We start from the raw sequence: 13,732 nt of genomic DNA, 5'->3' as shown, positions 1-13,732 counted from the left end.
GAAACAGGAGCCACACAATTCTCAACCCTCACTGCGCCGCTTGCAGGCTCAGCCCCCATCTCCTTGCTAGCTCCCCCTTTTCTGCTAGCCAGCCACGGCAGTTATATTAGTGCCCAATGGCTCACTGGTTACAGCTGACTGCCAACTAGCCACAGCTGATGGCCATTTGATCACAGTCGACGGCCATTTACTACCTGAGCCAGCACCTTTCTATGTGAGGCCGAGAGCCTGGAAACTGCTTTTTGGGGCTCTGTCCCCACACTTAAAATAGTAAATGTGGCTTTCATTTGTGGCTTGCATTATATTTCTATTGAACAGTGCTGGTTTAGATAACCATTGTTAGACCAGAGATAAAAGAAAAAAGAAGAATGTCGGGTTAAAGATTATCAGAAATCTCCTAGGGCTGGTTAAAGGTCCTTGGGCTCCTCCCAAGACCATAGTAGGCTGGGTGAGATTCCCAGAAAAGGCTAAGTCTATCAGAATAGATTTTCTCAAGTGTTTTATCAGAAATACAAAGTTCTGGGAAGGAACAGCTGTTCCTACCAGACCACAGAGTTTCACATCAGCTTGGGTTTGGGACAATTTCTTTCTCAGCCCCCAGAAAATGTGATTCCATTGGTCTATAAGGGCCCACTGAAGTTGCATTGTGAACCAGACCCTCCAATGGGTCTGATTCTGGTGGTTCTGTAAGTTTCAGAGTTGTTGACTTAGAAGGTCAACAACTTGTTGACTTATAGGCTTGGTGATCCCACTAGGAAGGGAAGAGTTGCCAAGAGAGGGTACTGAAATGGGCCTTTGAGAAAAACCATCTGCTTCATAGACTGTCACCTGATAGGAAAGTAGGGGATAGGACTCAGTGTGAGGCCAGGTATCCATTCTCTCTGTGGGGTGGAGTAACTCCCACGACACTCACCTTTTCAAATCTACTGCCTTGTGTTCTGTAGCTCAGGCCTGTGTTCTTCCAATCTGATTGTTCACTTAGTCTTACAAAACAACTAAACTACGTAACTTTTTCCACAGTTTTAAGTTGACATCTAAAACTTTTCACTGATTTACATAGTTACGAATGATATAATTTCTAGTGTATTTTAAATACTGACATTTCAAAATAAAACTATTACATCACTCTTTTATATAAATCCATTGGGACCTGCATACCATTGCAATTTGATACCCATCATGTTCCATTTTAATGCACAGAAACCACCTCTACTAATAACACAGAAATGTATATAATTTTTTTTCTTGAACTCATTTCCATTCCACTCCCCCCTCAGAATTTTATCCCAATATGTTTTTATACTCGTAAGTGTAAAAAAGCACCGTTCATATTTCTATGCATCAAAATTAGGTATTTAATAGAAATTAAAAATGTTTTAATTGCCTGTGATCAAAATGACCTAAATATTTTACAAATTTTGATAGTTGTTCCATTTCAAAAGTAATTTTATTGGAAATACATCTGTTAATGAGGTGGATAGGGTTACTTTTTCCACATAACTGTGGATGAATAACTTTCATTGCAAAAAGACATTTACATACTTAAGTGCTGGGAAATGTTTATATGAACAAGTAGACGGGATTGGATGGAATTTTGTTAAAGCAATATCATTCAATTTGTAAAATTCCTACTGAATTAAACGTCAAAAATATTTTTATGAATTATCAAAACTTAATCAGATATTAGTTGTCAACTTGGTTATGTCCTCCTGTAACTGAGTTAAAGCAAAGGATTGGAAATGATTTGATTTTCAAAAGAATTTGTTATTTTGTCATTAGACACAGTGGCTTTCTCGATACCTAGCCAATGTTTCTGATTATCCCTTTTTTTGGTGCCTCACAGGCGTTCCTCTGCCATCGGACAAAAGAAAGTTAACCTCTCCCCATCCCAAACCTCTGCCTAGAGGGAAAGGGGCTATTAGAAAGAAGATGCCTGGACCAACGGGCATCTTATGAAAGAGTTCATATTGAAGCAAAGCATTGTTATGGACTAAATATTTGTATCCCCTGCCAAGTTCATATGTTGAGGTCCTAACTCCCAGTGAGATGGTATTTGGAGGTGGGGCCTTTGGGAGTTGCTTAGGTAATGGGATCGATGCCCTTGTAAAGGAGACTCCAGTGCGCTCCCTCACCCTCTTGTCATGTGAGGGCCCAGTGAGAAGGCTCAGTCTACCAACCAGGAAGCGGGCTCTCGTCAGACACCAAATCTGCCAGCGCCTTGATCTTGGACTTCCCAGACTCCAGAACTGTGAGAAATAAATTTTTATTTTTCGCAAGCCACCCACATTATGGCATCCAGTTAGAGCAGCCCAAACTGAGTATGACAAGGATCTAGAATGACCGATGGATCCCTTAAAATGGAATTTAATGCCCAAATATCCCTTGGAAAGACTCAGTGTGTCCCCCAGTGATTCACATGCCCCACACATGCACCCCTGGGCAAGCCAGGTGGCGCAGCTGCTGTAGCTTAGAACTTGTGTGAAGATAACCTCGACTGACTGGTGAGGAGGTGGAAGCTGCTTGCTCATCAGGCCGCTTTTCATGACAGGTCACACCTGGAGCTGCCTGGTGGTTCCTCTGGTTTCCCTCTCGTGAGAAAATGGCTCCTTGGCCTCATCCTCCCTCTTCAGTAACAAATTCTTTTCTTAAACTTCTCTGGGTATGTCCTGAAGTTTCTTCAGCACATATCAAGTATTTATGTCTTTGTCATGGTAGTAAAAGTTGGGAGCTCTTTTGAGACAAACGCCTAGAGTTCAAATGCTTACTTGTTGTGTAACTTTGGAAGTTACTTTCTAAGTCTCAGTCTCCTCTTATGCAAACTTGTTTTGTTAGGAGGTTTAAGTGCTGTAATGCACGTGAAGTTCTGAGAACAATGTCAGGAACAGTGCACACTCAATAAATGTAAGCTGTTATCATTATTTGCAGTTGCCCTATATATTCAGCTCCTTTTAAGTCTTCCTGGGACAGGCAATGCTCATAAAATGCTTCGAGACTCAGAAGATTAATCACTGCACAGAATCTCAAGCCCTCTTGTTACCGTCATGTGACTCGGCTCCTCATTGGCCCCATTTCCCGGGGGGCAGGCTGGATCAGAGCGGCAGTAGGCTGAGTTAGGGCTGCGGGGTCAGTGCCAGATCCTCCGAAACTGAGCGGAGACCCACGGAGCCTGAGCCCCTCAGCCTGAACTCAATTTCACTTTCCGCGCCTGCTTTCCAAGGCGCACGTCTCTACTCTTTCTACCCCTCCATTCCATACTGGGATTGACCTTAGCTGTGGAAAAGGAAATGGGCTTTGAGTTCAGACAGGCTGGGGTTTGAATTCCGCATTGTCACTCATAGTTATTGAACTTGGCAACTAGACCTCTTGGAACGTATTTACTCTTCCATAAAATAGGGTTAGCAATCCCCATCTTAGGGTTATTGAGAAGGTCAAATGAGATAAATTTATGAAACCCCTTGCACAGTATTTGACACACAGTAGGCCTCCAATTATTCCCAAATGTTGCAGGGTACAGCCGGTAATTATCGGTGTATCTTCCAATGTTAGACATAATGAAAATAGTCATGACTCAGGCAGAGAGGTATTTTCACACGTCTTTGCCAAAGCAGAGCCTAGCGTAGGAACACAGATAAGCTGGTTTGGCCTGCTCTGGTAGAAGGGTGGTGGGTGATTATACGTTGGATCAAGGGAAGACTGGGCCATTTTGAAGTTGAGTCGCTTGTTCAACATTTAGAGTGTCAACCTAGTTTACAATGGCCCTTTTAAACTTCATCCTCATCTATGAGGTGGGTTCTGCAACAGCTATGTTTGTATCTTGTGGCCTCATCTCTTCTGATTGGACCAGGATAGACACCTTGCCCAGCTGGGTTAATCAGATTTTCCACACCAGGGAATTTGGAATTTTGACTAAGAGTTTCCACTCTCATTCTGGGATCTGCTTTTTGATGGAGGATATTTAAAAATTTGGTGACATGGTGTGGCCATCTTCCTCCTTATAGATTGAGAATTAAGGAAAGCCAGACTACAGGGAGAGAGCAAATGAAATAAAACAAAAACAAAACAGACAGGAGAGAGGGAGAGAGAGAGAGAGAGACTATATTCCGGAATTCTTGACAGCTCCCACTTCTGTCTCCAGACTCCTTTCAAGCTTGGTTTTCACGAGACACTTCTGAATCCTTGATGTAAACCCATTTTTTGTTGCTTAAACTGGATAATGTAGGATGTTATTTTGCTCGCATTACAGAAGGCAACTTGAGCTAATTTAAGCAAAAAGAGGAAAATTAATGGAAGGTGCTAGAGGATCTCATGAGATCCAGGAGGTTTGAACACCCCGGTTTCAGGAGGAGCCAGCACCAGGGCAGCTCTGAGTACTTCAGTCAGAGACTGGGAAGCCAACTTCCTTCTGGAATGCTGCCATTGAAATGCCTCAGAGTTGGGTCTCTCAGTTCAAAACTCCAAATTCCTGAGATAGGGAGAATCTCTTGATTCATGATGAGCCAGCTAGTAAAGGCTACGAGGTAGTTTCAGGCAGCAGAAACATAGCTGCTGAGAGAGTTTAATCATGAGGACAGGATGTGCTGATCACCAAAAACAAGGAGTGGGCACTTAAATGGTGTTCTGAGACCCAATGCCAATGTGTGTGTGTGTGTGAGGGGTACGGGGGGCTGTTCTCCCCACAAGCAATTCTCAGATACCAGCAGCATGCCCAAGAATTCAACTCAATTCTGATACTATCTACCTGGAAATAGCATCAGATTCCACAGGTTAAGGGTTCTGTCCCACAAGACCGCCCTCTCCCCCATCCCCCACAAATTTCAGCCGCCAGACTCAAGCCCAGGCTCTTAACTGTGCTTCTGACCAACTGGCTATAAATCAGAGGTTCCCACAACCCCTGGATTAGTTTCAATTTAATTTGCTAGAACGGCTTACAAGATGCAGAGAAACATGTTACTTACTAGATCACTGGTTTATTGTAAAAGGTTGTATGTCAGGAATAGCCAGATATAGAGATGTATAGGACAAGGTTTGGGGAAAGAGCACAGGGCTTCCATGCCCTCTCCAGACATGCCGTTCTCCTGGCATCTCCATGTTGTGTTCATCAACCTGGAAGCTCTCTGAACCCAGTCCTTTTGGGGTTTTATGGAGGTTTCATTACATAGGCATGACTGATTAAATCATTGGCCTTTGGAGATTGATTCAACCTCCAGTCCCTCTCCTCTCCCAGGAGGTCAGAGGTGGACTGAGAGTTTTAACCCTCTAATCACAGGTTCTGCTGGCAACCAGCCCCTATCCTCAGGGCTTCCAAAAGTCTCTTCATTCACATAATAAAAGACATCTTTATCATTCTCAGCACTTAGAAAATTCCAAGAGTTTAAGGAGCTGTCAGTCTGGAACTGTGGAAGAAGATCACATATATATTAAGAAATATATATATATATATATATATATATATATATATATATATATATGTATGTATATACACACTTGGGGGCTGGCCTGGTGGCTCAGGTGGTTGGAGCGCCATGCTCTTAACAACGCCGAGGTCGCCAGTTCGATTCCCACAGAACTGCGCCCTCTACAGCTAAGATTGTGAACAACAGCTCTCCCTGGAGCTGGTCGGTGTGGGCTGCTGTGCCATGGGCTGCCATCAGTGGCTGGCAGCCATCGTGAGCAGCCGGCATGAGCTGCTGTGAGCGGCCAACCAAAGACTGGAGACAGACTGCCTCAGCCAGGGGGAGCGCAAGGCTCAGAATACCAGCATGGGCCAGGGAGCTGTGTCCTACACAACTAGACTGAGAAACAATTCCTTGAACCTGAGGGAGGGAGGGAGGGAAAGGCACAAGAAGGGGAAAAAAAAAGAAATATGTATTTGGTCATTCAAATGTATATTTCTTATAAATCACAGTATTGCAGCATTGATCATTGCAGCATTGATCAGCCAGCCCAGTGTTACAAGTACAACGTCCATGTGCCTGATGCTTCGAAAGAACCAAAACTCAAAATGTCAGACTTTGGAGTAAGGAAAGTTTTATTTATTGAGATGGCACCAAGCATGATGTGAGTCCTAGCAATTTCTCAAACTCTCAAAAAAGTAGAGTTCAGGTTTCTTTTACATCACAGAAAGGGAAAATGGGAGGGGCTGCCTTTGTAAAAACGCAAGCCCCAGGCAGAATTCTTCTAGTGATTAACACGTCTAAAGCAGGAGCTGTAGCCTGAAGGCCCTCGGAACAACACAGGCCCAAATAAGATGGAGTCAGAGAGACTGGAGCATTTCGCTGTTACACAAGTGATGTCCTATACAAGCTGGTTTGTGTCCAGGGGATGTTGCAAGGTTTTATGCAAGCAGGTAGCATGCTCAGATTTATGTTTTAGAGGGGGAAGACAGTGAGGGGGCTGGTGGCCAAATCAATTAGGACTCTTTATATGGCAAGAAACAGAATCCCAGCTCATTAACACGGTAGTTGAGGCCATCAGGATCCTCTCTGTCTCCATGTCTGGGCTCTTCTTTCCTTGTGTCCATTTTGAGCAACACTCAACTATTTATACCACATGCCCTGCTGTTCTGAAGAGGGCCCTTGGCTGGGAGCACAGGAATTAGGGTGGTAGAAACCAGAAGAGAGGTTTTAACAGTCAGCCTAATCCAGACAGCCTGGAAACCCCAGACTTAAAACTCAGAAGTTGCACCAGTTCTTATGTGCTAACACTGGAGACGCTGGGCCTTTCCTGGTCATTGGCTTTCCATCAGGCTCCAAGTTTCCGCAGCTCTGGATTCCTAGCAGTATCTCCTTGTGGATTCATCCAGATCTCTCAGCGCTCAGTAGGACAGCCTAATTGCACAGCAGGATATCTTACTCCAGTTCTCCTTAACCCAAGTCATGGTCATTGAATTAAATACTCAATATCCAAGCTCTTAAAACAGGAGACTATTTATTTGAGGTACAATGATCAGGAAGAAACACACGCAGGGCTTCCTATTTCCTTCCACAACTCTCTACACTAGAGTAAGCCATTTCTTCCAGACTAAACTGGACCTATTTGTGGGTACTCTGGTCTATCAAACAGATAGAATGTCAAGTGTTCTTCAGTGGGTTGGTCCTGTGTGCCTGACCCTAATTGTTGTATAGGGGAGGAACTAATTTCCAGGACTGGGGCTGATCTAGGAGGTCTCTCTTTCTGGGAGTATGTGTACTCTATCACAATGGCTCTGTTATGAATTGGTATTGGGAGTTCATACTTTTGAGGCTTCTCTCTTGATACTAAAGATGAAAAGAGCCCAGTAATTGGTCAGTCTCCTATTCCTGACAGCTTGGGGGGAAAGTAGGTGTAGAGGACAAGAAGCATTGGGGGTGACTCTTGGGTAGACATGGACCTTTGTCCAGTTCTTTCTCCCTCTTATAAGTCCCTTGAATGGTTTGGTCTTCAGAATGTTTCAGTCTGTAATATTTTACTTACAGAAAATTTGGGGGCATGAGAAAGATCCTTCCATGTTCTTTAAGTCACTGTCTTATTGATTCTCTTGGTTACAACAGCTTAACCTTCACTCTAATTTTTCTCCTTTCTGAATGGAGAGACAAACCTGTCTGTAGCACTTACTATAGCTGACATGTGTTGAGAGTACCAGGCACTGGATCAAATATATTACAAGCATTGCCTCACTTAGTCCTCATAACAACTTTACAAATTAAGTAGTTATTGACCTATTTTTCACATGAGGAAACTGAGGCTCAAAAGGTCCAGCAACATGCTGGAAGTCATAGATTCACTCCTTATTATCGTTGCAGTGTCTTTGATGTGCCAGGCCCTATTTTGGTCTCTGGAGCATACCACAGTAAGTATTGGACCAGAAATTTCAACACACATCTGATGTCAGCGCCTGCATGCTTATCTGACAGGGTCAGCTGCTTCCCTGTGTGATTGAGCCTGTGGATGTTACTTGTAACATAGCCTAGATGCTTCGATCCTTAATAGTAATGGCTTACGCTGAATCCATGTTCATAGTCGAGCTCAGTTCACATCTTTGTAACACAGAGACAGACAGAAATGTAGCTAAAGTTATTTACCCATGATGTGAAATTTTCTCTCCTGAATTAAAAAATGCTACAAGGTTTTTTATTTCCCCTTTGAGTAACTCCTATAACTTCGGAAAGAAAATCCTTTGGAAGCATAGAGTTAGAAAAGACACACTGGGTTCAAGTTTCTACTTCCAGCTGTGTGATTTAGAGCTTTGGTTTCAACATATTAAAAAAAAAAAAAAGGAGTATGAACTGACTGTAGAAAGTTGTATAAGGGCTGAATAGGCTAATAAATGCAAAGCCTGGCATACGGTAAGGGGAAGATGAATGGCAGCTTTTATTCAGGAGGATGTGGATTGTAAGGAGGCCACTGGAGTTTGCAATTAGGTTGATGATGAATGTTGAGAGCAGTTTCAATGGAAAGGTGGGATGGAAGTCTGACTGGAGATGAATGAGAGCTTGAGAAAGGGGCACCTCGGAGTGTAAAGGTTACTTGCTCCACTAAGAAATATGTTGGCTTAGGAAAGGTAGATGGGGCAGCTTGACAAGTGACATAGATTAAGAGGACTTTCTTTTTTTTAAGAGGAAAACTAAGTCTTTGGCAGTTAAAGATTTAAGAGGTAGTGAAGAGGGTGGGACTTGAAAGAGGGGGAGAAAGAGAGAAAGAAAGAATCGATGGAGCCAAGGTCTGGAATCTTGTGCATGAAGAACCTAAATCTTGGAAATGAATGGAACTTTCCTCTCCTCTCCTCTCCTCTCCTCTCCTCTCCTCTCCTCTGCTCTCCTCTCCTCTCCTCTTTTCTCCTCTCCTCTCCTCTCCTCTCTCTCTCTCTCTCTCATTCCCTCTTGGGATTGTCAGCTGCCATTTTGTGAGGACATCCTATAGAGGCCCACATGGAAAGGAACTGAAGTCTCCAGCCAACAGAAAACTGAGGTTTGTCACTAGTCATGTGAGTAAGCTTGGAAGGAGATACCCCCAGTTGAGACTTTAGATGAGACTGCAGCCCCAGCCAACAGTTTGTAGCTGTATGAGAGATTCCAAACCATCCAGTCAATCCACTCCTGAATATCCTAACTCACAGAAACTATGAGACAGTAAATGTTTGTGGTTTTAAGCTGCTAAATTTTGGGATAATTTGTCACACAGTAATATATAAGAACTGCTAACAATGAAGGAGAAATGGTCACTGGAGAAGAGGAGAAAAAGCATGGAACGGCTGCTGAGATAATGAGAAAGAAAGGAGTGAACCAAATAGTGCAAGTCTGGTTGCAAACTATAGTTGGGACTCACCTGATTAATGTGCCAGTTAAATATTCAGACTCCTGAGCCTGAGATTCCTGAATCAGGCTCCCTTGGGAAACATCACTGGGAATCTGCATTTGGAATAGAGCACAAATGATTCTTTTACAGAATCCTTGAGTTAAAGGATAACTTAGAATAGAGGTAAAAGTGGGACAGAAACAGCAGCTAAGGCTAGAATTTAAATTGGGAGTTATTTCATAGCACAAACTGACATCAAATCAGCACTACGTTATGGATCTATAAATAATTTCTAAGTTTCATCAACAAATTCTGAATTAGTGGGAATTGCTTTCTATCCACATCTAAGAAAATATTTTCAGCATCCTTTCTCTCTCTCAGTTCATTCCCTATGCAGAGATGCTCTCTGCCTATTCTAATTTCTACCTCACTCCAAACTTCTCTGGCCTTGGTGGTCAGGACTCTGCAATTCAGTAGTAGTGCTTCCTGTTTCTGGGATTTCTGGGGCCACCTTAATGCACAGAAAGGTATTACATGAAGTCATGCCGTAAGCTTTTGTGAATAGGGCCTTGGCAGGAAAATCAGAAAGTGGGATGCTCTGGGCAAAATAAATTCTTAGACTCTCTAAGCCTCAGTTTCTTCATTTAAAAAAATGTTATAACACCTACATGGAAGAGTTGGTGTGAGGACTGAGATTATGTGTCTGGAAATAGCAGCTGTCGATATTAAGAGGGATAATTAGGATGATATGCTTAGGTACCCTGAATTTAATTATCTTGATGTTAGAATGATTTGTGTCATGAATCTGCTTCCCTGTGACTGTCCCAGTAGGGCTCCAGCCATAACCTGAATGAGGCATGAGTACTTGGAGGAGGGAAGATGGAGCCAGATGACAGATGGGTTTTATGGAGAAAAAAGTGAGTTTCTAGACCTGAGTCAGCAACTCCAATACTGGCTAAGTATTAGCATTGCCTGCAGCCCTTACTGACAAATGAGGGTTCTACCCCAGACCAATTAATTTAGAATTTCTGCCAGTCGGAACCCAGGAGTGTTATAAACACTTCCCAAATGATTTTAGTGTACAGTTGGTGATGAGAAACACTGAACTAGGCTCTCAAGTGAAAGTACAATAGTGGTTTCATTGGTATTTTAATTATTGTGCACTAAATTAAACAATATAAAATCAGGATGTAGTAATAGAAAGAAGTCAAATAGGTATATAGGGGTGAATCTGAGCCAAAACGGAACAGTTGAAAAAACACACATTTCCAAGAGAGATTAAGGATACTTACTCCTTCGAAAGATCTTTAGAATTATTAGCTAGAATCAAGGAAGCAACACTTTTTCCTTAGTGCTGGGAGTTTGGGATAGGAATTTTTAAGCATCTGGTGAGATTTAGGACATTTACAGAGAAACAGAGTAGCTGCCGTTCAGAATGAATATTTTCCCCAGGCATGTAGTTGTGTCATGTTGAGTAGAAAAAGAGATACAAATCTGAATATGCACTTTTGATCATAAGTATATTAAAACAAAGAAAGCTGGAAAATGCCCATGAATAAGTTTTATGAATAGAAAAAATCACGATACCAAATTCTATATGTGAGAATGATTCATATTTTGAAAATAAAATCTTGAAAATTGTGCTTATAGAAAAACACTAAAGGGTAATTATAAAGAAAGCCAAATAGTTATCCCTCAGGGTTGGGAATAAGGATGGCCTTTTATTAATATATTCTCATATCTATGTTTTTAAAAATGATGATGTATTATTTTTGAATTGGAAAAGAAAACATATGTTAAACACTCAGGACAAAAACCATAAGAAGGAAAAGAGCAAGTTATAATCAGAGATAGATTTGGGGAGATGGGATCATGAGTGTTCTCTTTTTTCAATTATTTTTCCTGTTGAACTTTTTTGCTATATTTCTTTTTTATAACTGTAATAAAATAAACTCTATTTAGAAAGAAAGACCACATCCTGTCTCCTGGTTATTATCTGACAAAGGGAGTTGGGTGGAACATTCACAGAACATTTTAAAGTCTAGGAATCAGTTAGCTCAGGTAAAACTTGGCAAACATTTTCTGTAAAAGGCCAGATAGTAAATATTTGAGGTTTTGTGTGTCTCTACTGCAACTACTCAGCCCTGTCGCAGGACAGCAGATGTAGACAATAATTAAATAAAACGGAGTAGCTATGTTCCAAAAACAACTTTATTTATGGATAATGATCTTTGAATTTCATATACTTTTCATGTGTCATGAAATAGCCATTCTTATGATTTCCTCCAGCCCACACCATTTAAAAATGTAAAACCACCCTCAGGCTGTACAAAAATCAGGTGGCAGGCTGGATTAGGCCCACAGGTTGTAATTTGCTGACCTGAGTTAGATAAAAGCAGGAATGGGATGAATGACACATCCCACAGTTATGCTCAAAGTCCCCGACAGAGTTGGCCAATAAACTTTGTCTTTATATTAATCTGTGATTTCTTTGCACTTTTTCCTTTACTAAAAATTTGCCCCTCATTTGGATGTCTTAGGAAAAGGATGCCAAGCCATTTTGTTGAAACATTCTTATAGAAGATGACCTGAAAAAAAATGCTAATGCAAATCCAGGTCTACAAATATTGAGTCTTTTCTGTGTTAGGCATTTCTGGAAAACAAAAACATGAATAACATATATCTTATTATAAGTCAGTGATGAAGGAATTATAGGGGTATACACAGAATACTGTAGGATCACACAGGAGGGAGAGTAATTCTGCGCATGGAAGATGAGGTTGTATTTATTGGAGAAATTGTTAAGAAACAATCTGGTAGGGACTTACTATGTAGTTGTCATGGAAAAAACAAGCATTGCAGAAGACAAGTGGTTTAAATTACAGTAGATCAAGTCACTAGGGAATACTGATGAAAAATCACCTTTGTGGAAATGACAGACTTTGTAACAGTAATCAAGAGAAAAGGCTTTATAAAAAAATTAGTCCCAAAGAAAATCACAACAGCACGCGCTGAAGGCACCAACTTTTTACCCGGTGTACAGCACCATTGTTCCTGTTTTTCCCCCCCCCAGAAAACCTTTTCCAGATCTCTTACTGCGGCAAAAATGTTTAGTGAGTGAAATCACAAGCTGTTGTTTCGGTCAACAACACAAAATGTATAAAATAATGAATGGGAAGACTGATTTTTTGAAAATTATGTAGAAAGCAAACAAATTAAGTACTGGCTTGGTACAATTTGTGCATTATCAAATGCCAATGTTGATCAGGCTATCAGCTAAAGATGTTCTTTAACTTAAATATTTCCTTTTAAATTCCCCCACACAATAGATAACGTCACTATTTTGCTGTGTACCTGCTGAGGCTCTTTTTAAAATAAACATAAAAATTCATGAATGGACTAGCTCATGCTATATGAACTATCCAAGTTCTAATGCAGAGTTCCTAAATGCCCCGGTGGTCAGTGGAGGTCAGAGTAAGGACAGGGAGCTCCTCTCCTTGAACTACTTTTATCTCTGTGTAACTCTAGTTACAAACAGCAACCCTAGATTCTGGGCAGCTCTCAAAAATGGGATGATTTGCGTTCCACTTAAACGTATTAAAGAAACGTAAGCCTCTCACCATCTTCATGCCCAAATTTCTAAGCCTGACAACCTTACTGGGAAAGTGGAGTTAAGGATGCGGAGGGCTACATTTCACACCCATTGGCCAATAAACTTGAAACTTTGAAAGCACAACATTGTTTCTGAAGAATGTAGCCTATCTTGTGTTCCGTTACAGAAACCTGAACGGGGAGGGTTGACCAAATGTGTTTGGATTCGGAAGAGCTTGAAACCTCTTATAGCCAGCACAGTCCTGGTGTAGTGCAAATGGAGAAATCGGCATTCTGGACTCAATTCAAGATGGCCTTCTAACTGCAGTCCCAATTTCAGTATTTCATCACGTAAAAAACCTTCCATTTTAAGAAAAAGTGCAGTTCCTTAGTCTTCTTACTATAACTAGTGTGGTTTAACACGTCCATGGTACGGTTAAAAGATTCATTGCTCATCAAGGAGCGTCCTCCAACGTGCAACCTCAAATTGCAAGCAGCAGGAAGAGGGCAGGGATGGCCAGATACTTTTCGCAAAGCCTGAGTTTCTCTTACCCAGTACTCTTCAGGTCACCATGAAAAAAAAATCAGATAAAAGAGAGACGTGATTTATCTTAGAATATTTTCATACTAGAGATAACGAAGAACAGAACTTGACAGCCTGAGGAAAGCGAACATCTTCAATGGCTGCCCCTCCAGCGCCGGGAACCTGACGGCCGAAACTACGCCAGTTCTCGCCCCTTGGTCCCTCCCACCGCGGGCGAAGGTCGGTCAGGCGGTCACGGTAAAAAGGCCCCGGTCCCACCGAAACTTCCGTCCCTGGACCTAAGGGGGCGGTCCCATGGGCGGCCCCGGATGTGACGTAAAGGCG

Source organism: Rhinolophus ferrumequinum, chromosome 6 (genome assembly GCF_004115265.2).
Source record: "Rhinolophus ferrumequinum isolate MPI-CBG mRhiFer1 chromosome 6, mRhiFer1_v1.p, whole genome shotgun sequence".
Classification (NCBI taxonomy): Eukaryota; Metazoa; Chordata; class Mammalia; order Chiroptera; family Rhinolophidae; genus Rhinolophus; species Rhinolophus ferrumequinum.
This window is presented reverse-complemented; position numbering follows the sequence as displayed.